This window comes from Sus scrofa, chromosome 6, assembly GCF_000003025.6.
Source record: "Sus scrofa isolate TJ Tabasco breed Duroc chromosome 6, Sscrofa11.1, whole genome shotgun sequence".
NCBI classification, from domain to species: domain Eukaryota; kingdom Metazoa; phylum Chordata; class Mammalia; order Artiodactyla; family Suidae; genus Sus; species Sus scrofa.
In genome coordinates, this window is record NC_010448.4 from 69402335 (window position 1) to 69408334 (window position 6000).

Sequence of the window (6000 nt, forward strand, 5' to 3'; positions counted from 1 at the left end):
CAAGGAAATTATAAAATGTTTCCTAAAAAATTATATGAACTCGGCAAGGAGAGTTTGTGATTTCACCGGCAATACACTGATGTTTCAGACTTCTTAAAACCGTGGTCCCAGCCCCATGACTCAGCAGCTAAATCAACAGCCACCATCTCCTAAACCTTAAAAACTCTGCAGAAATCAGACACTAATTTTTAGAGCAAGTCTAAGGTGTAGCCCACAAAGGGCTCCAAAGCAATCTCTTTCATTTTATGTTAAAAATGGTTAGAGAGATAAAGGTGGAAAGACAAGGCTCTCTGGCCACAACCAGTGATTCCTAGCAGGGAATTGAATGTAGAACATGATCTCAGACAGCTGCTGTTGCAGGATTCTTGGAGCCCGACTGCACAGTGTTGAGGGCACAGCGTTCTGAGCCAGCACTTCGACCTTAAATCGGAGCTGAAATGTGAATGATTAGTACAGATGCCCTCAGATCCCTTCCAAAACCACAGGTGGCCAAATGTCCTGGGGGTCTTCTCTGCACTTGAGGCTCTGTTAGCAAGTGGTGGGACTCACATTTGCCTTTCATCCAACAAAGGGGCAGTTATCTTGTTACAGGTATTTAGTTATGATTTATCACTGACAGTAGGCTTGTTGAGCAGTTTTAGTGCGGTGGCATACCAAAGGCACTTGTCATCCGAAGACTGCACCTTGAAGCACTGTAGTGCCCCTGTGAAATTTGCAGGGGGACACCAGGATTGAGGGAAGAGGAATCTGCAGCAGCCCGTGGTCCATCTAGACGACAGATTCCTTTTTATTTTTATTTTTTTTGTCTTTTTAGGGCTGCACTCACAGCATATGGAGGTTCCCAGGCTAGGGGTTGAATCAGAGCTGTAGCCGCTGGCCTATGCCACAACCACAGCCACGCCAGATCCAAGCCTCCTCTGTGACCTACACCACAGCTCATGGCAACTCGGGATCCTTAACCCACTGAGTGAGGCCAGGGATTGAACCTGTGTCCTCATGGACGCTAGTCAGATTCGTTTCCTCTGAGCTATGACGGGAACTCCTGTATGACAAATTCTGTTTGCGGTCCATGCACCTGCTGGGCAGTGGAAGAAGTGACAGACCTCTTTCAGAAGGCAGGGCTTTAGCCAAATAGGAAACTTGAGGTTGGAGAAGCAGTGTGAGGGAGGTAAGAAGAAAGCCCTCAGGGGATGTAGGTGAATCACCCGTTGTAACAGACTAGGGAGTTTTTGTGTTTTGTTTACCACAGTGGACAGTAAACATCCAGCCATCAACCTCAGCAGCCACTCCCAGCTTTGCACCCTGAGGGGACCCAGGAGGGAGAAAAACTGGATACTGGCCCTACATAAAGTGCATAACAAAGGAATAGTTTCCTTTAGCCCAGACTTGAGTCTTTCCATGTGTAGAAAAGCACTAAATTTACCAACTTTAGATGTCTGGGGGCCAGGTTTTCTTTCTTTTTTTTTTTGAGAATTATGTTTTATTCTGCAGACATAATGAGGATGTAAGCCTGAGAGACAGGCTTTCAGATGGCCACAGGACACAGGAGTTTTTGCAACAATGACCGGGTAGTTGGAACATCAAAAGATTACTGTTTTTTTGTTTTTTTTCTTTTTTTTTTTTTTGTGGACTATCTACTGCTTCTCTTTTTTTTTGCGTTTTTAAATTACTCAGTTAATTTTATTACATTTATGGTTGTGCAATGATTATCACAACCAAATTAGAGCATTTCCATCCCAAGCCCCCAGCACATTCCTCCGCCCTGAAACCTGTCTCATTGGGAAACCCTAAGTGTGTCAGTCTGTGAGTCAGTGTCTGTTCCGCAAAGAAGTTCATCGTGTCCTTTTTAAATTTTATTTTATTTGTATGTTTGTTTATTTATTTATTTTAGGGCCATACCCGAGGCATATGGAAGTTCCCAGGCTAGGGGTCTAATTGGAGCTGAAGCTGCCGGCCTATGCCACAGGCACAGCAACTTGGAATCCGAGCCATGTCTGCAACCTACACCACAGCTCAGGGCAATGCCGGATCCTTAACCCACTGAGCAAGGGCAGGAATTGAACCTGTGTCCTCATGGATGCTAGATGGGTTTGCTAACCACTGAGACATGACAGGAACTCCCATGTCCTTTTTAAATTCTTTTTATTTTTCATTTTTTTGTCTTTTATCTATTTTAGGGCCGCACCCACAGCATATGAGGTTCCCAGGCTAGGGCTCAAATCAGAGCTGTAGCCACTGCCCTACACCACAGCCACAGCAACTCGGGATCTGAGCCTTGTCTATGACCTACACCACAGCTCACGGCAATGCCAGATCCACAGCCCACTGAGCAAGGCCAGGGATCTAACCCAAAGCCTCATGGTTCCCAGTTGGATTCGTTTCCACTGTGCCACGATAGCAACTCCCCTTTTTCTGTTTTTGTTTTGACTGTGCCCATACCATTGCAGAAGTTCCTGGGCCAGGGATTGAACCCAAGCCATGGCAGTGACAATGCCAAATCCTTAACCACTAGGCTACCAGGGTACCCCGCCTTAATACCAGTAATGCAGCTATGAACTTTGCTGCGCATGTCTCCCGGGCACAGGTGCAAAAATTTCTCTGGGGCGGATTCCTAGGACACACACCTAGCTATGGAATTCCTGGGCCATGGGTATAAGCATCTTCAGTTTTGTTTTCCAAAGTATATGTATGTCTGTGCACTTCCACCAGGAGTGTATACAAGTTCTGACCTGGTTTGAAACATAAATAAAATTCAGCTATTCCCTTGCAATTTCTAGAAGTTTGATTGATTTTCAACTTGCCACTCTTTCCAAGTTCTTTGGTTAAAGATCCCACGTCCCTCTCTGTAAGTTACAGTCATTATTCTACTGTTGTGATGGTTTTGAGGGCACCGCCTAGGGTGCCTGGCTTTCAACAGCCTCCTCCCCTGCCTTCTTCAAAAGTGACTTCACAAAGTCAGCTGCAGGAAATAGGGAGTGGATAAGGCAGACATTTGGGAGAATGGGGTTGGGTTTTTTTTTTTTTTTTTTGCCTGCGTTCACAGCATGCAGAAGTTCCTAGGCCAGGGATTGAACCTGTGCCGCGGCAGTAACAACCCCGAATCCTCAACCTGCTAAGCCACCAGGGGACTCTACAGTATGGTGGGTTTATTTGCCTTTTTCTTGGCTGCCCCTCAGCGTATGGAGCTCCCAGGCCAGGGATCACATCCGAGCCACAACTGCAAACTGCCACAGCTGTGTGGCAATGCTGGATCTTTAACCCTCTGTGCTGGGCCGGGGCTCGAACCCACATCCCAGCGCCCCCAAGACGAAGCCGATTCCATTGCACCACAGCGGGAACTTCCATGTATGGTCTTTAAACAAAGTCATTGCTAGGAGGGCATTTACCAGGGGCACCCAAATGAGGGGAATGAGGAGCAGAGGCATTAAAGAAAGAAACCCCAGGGGACTCTGGGAAGCAATCAGCTTCCCTCCCAGGATCTGATGGGGGGAGGAGCAGGTGGGGACTGAAGGAGGCTCTTACCAGCCAGAGAAAATCAGAGGGAAGAGTCATTATCTAGCGTCAAAGAGCCCTGCCGAGATCCTCTGTGGCTCAGCTCCTTATCTTTGAAATGGGTGTGAAAAGACCAACCTCGGGAGGCAGGTTTGAGCTGTGACAGCCCCAGGTGGCCCCTATCTTCAGTTGGGGAATCTGCTTAAAGCTGGAAGGGCTGCCTGCCAGGCACTGATATCTCTATACTGCTGCCGCCTTTCCTTTTCATCTGTCTGTACCCATCCCCCTTCCTCACAGCTCTTACACTTGTCTCCTGAAGGGAGGCCCAGGGCAGCTACAGCTCTGGGGCCAAGAAAACCCTTTTCCGAAGTCAGCAGAGGGCCCTGCCTGCTGGGCAGACTGGCAGCTCTCCTAGAGGCAGGGGCGAGACATCCTCAGATGGCGCGCTCCAAGATGCCAGCCTCTGTGAAGGAAGAGAGGTCAGAGGAAGCAGTGTGTGAGCCCCAGGTGGAGGGGCAGGAGCTGAGCTCTTTCTTCAGAAGGAAATGGCCCCTTAGAATTCACTGGGAGTAGGTTTCCACGGAGGCTTTGCCTGGTGGCACAGTAATGAGAGGATCTCCATCTATCACTGACAGATCATGTGACTGAGGCCTTGTTGTCTGCCAGGTTTAACTCATTTAATCCTGTCCCACGTGGTCATTGCTGCTTTTTCAAGCACAGAGAGGCAAGCTAGGCTGGAGTGGCCCAAGCCTGAAGCCAGTGAGTGGAGGCATGCAGGACCCAGCCCTCCCCTCCAGCCTCTCAGCATCCTGTTCCTCCGAGATGAAGTTCACCTTGTCCTTGGGTTTGGTTGAGGTGCCGCAGTACTAAATTTAGTCCAAGAGTTCCCGTTGTGGCTCAGTGGGTTAAGAACCTGACTGGTAGCAATGAGGATGCGGGTTCGATCCCTGGCCTTGATCAGTGGGTTAAGGATCTGGCGTTGCCTCAAGCTGCGGCGTAGCTTGCAGATGCAGCTCGATCCTGAGTTGCTGTGGCTGTGGTGTAGGCTGGCAGCTACAGCTCCGATTGGACTCCTACCCTGGGAGCTTCCATATACTGCAGGAGCGACCATGAAGAGAAAATAAAATAAAAAAGAAAAAAATAATAAACTTAGTCTAGGCAGCCTTGCTTTAATAGACACATTCACACCATGACTCTAACCGTACTCAGAATTTGACTGCAGCAGCATCAGAATTTGAGAAACAAGACTCAGGAAGCCAGATACAGTGTTCTCTCGAGAACAAGTTTGTGGCCGGAAGGAGAGAGCAGCCCGCAGGGTGGGAGCAGCAGTTACATTGCAATTCCTGTTCTAATTACAACATGTCCTCAACCCCACACTCGTGGTGGCTGGCGTTTGCTGGCACTTTCCAAACAAAAGCCTAGAAACTCTTCCATAAGCCTTGGCAGTTCCCTGGAGGCAAGGTCCTTGGACCTCTGGCGTTGAATTCCCTCACTGATCTGGTTTTCTGTTTGTTTCCTAGCCGGGAAAGAGCTGAGGAAGAGAGGAGATTTTGTCAGAGCCTTGGGGGCTCTGGGGGCTCATATGCTTGTGGCTGGAAGAGCAATGGGGCCTGGGGTGGTGGGGCTTTAGAGCTGGCTGCAGGGGTCTCCTAAGGCGCTGACCTCAGACTGAAGGCTCGCCCCTGGCAAGGGTGGTGAGGACACTGGGCTCTAACTTCACAGGTCAGCAGAGCTGGGCATGACAGCTGCCCTGGGGAAGGGCTGACTCAGGATGTGCACCAGACAAGCCAAGCAAGGTGTCAGGCCGATAAAGTGTCCCTTTTTGGGGGGCTTCTGTGTGCCTGCCACCCTCACAAAGCGCTTGGAAGGATTTCACACACTGGGAAGGTCTTGGCCGCCTCAACACTGACTGGACCAAGGATTAATTCCACATTTTTCTCTTTTTGGGGGCCACACCTGCAGCATGCAGAAGTTCCTAGCCCAGAGATCAAACTCAGGCCACAGCAGTGGCAACGCCTGATACTTAACCTGCTGAGCCACCAGGGAACCTCGCATTTCTCTCCCTCTCTCTTTTTTTCCATTTTTGGCCACCCTGTGGCATATGGAGTTCTCAGACCAGGGATCAGATCCAAGTGACAGTTGTGACCCAAGCCACAGCTCTGGCAGCGCCATAGTGGGAGCTCCTCTCTCTCTCTCTCTTTTTTTTTCTTTTTGTTTTTTAGGGCCGAACCTTCAGTATATGGAAGTTCCCAGGCTAGAGGTTAAATTGGAACTGCAGCTGCCAACCACAGCCACAGCAATGCGGGATCCAAGCTGAGGCTTGGATTTACACCATGGCTCACAGCAATGCCAGATCCTTAACCCACGGAAGGAGGCCAAGGATGGAACCTGCATCCTCATGGATGCTAGTCAGGTTTGTTACCACAGGAACTCCTCCTCTTTATTTTTTTTATTTTTTATTTTTTTATTTTTTTGTCTTCTTTTTTTTGCTTGCCTTTTCTAGGGCCG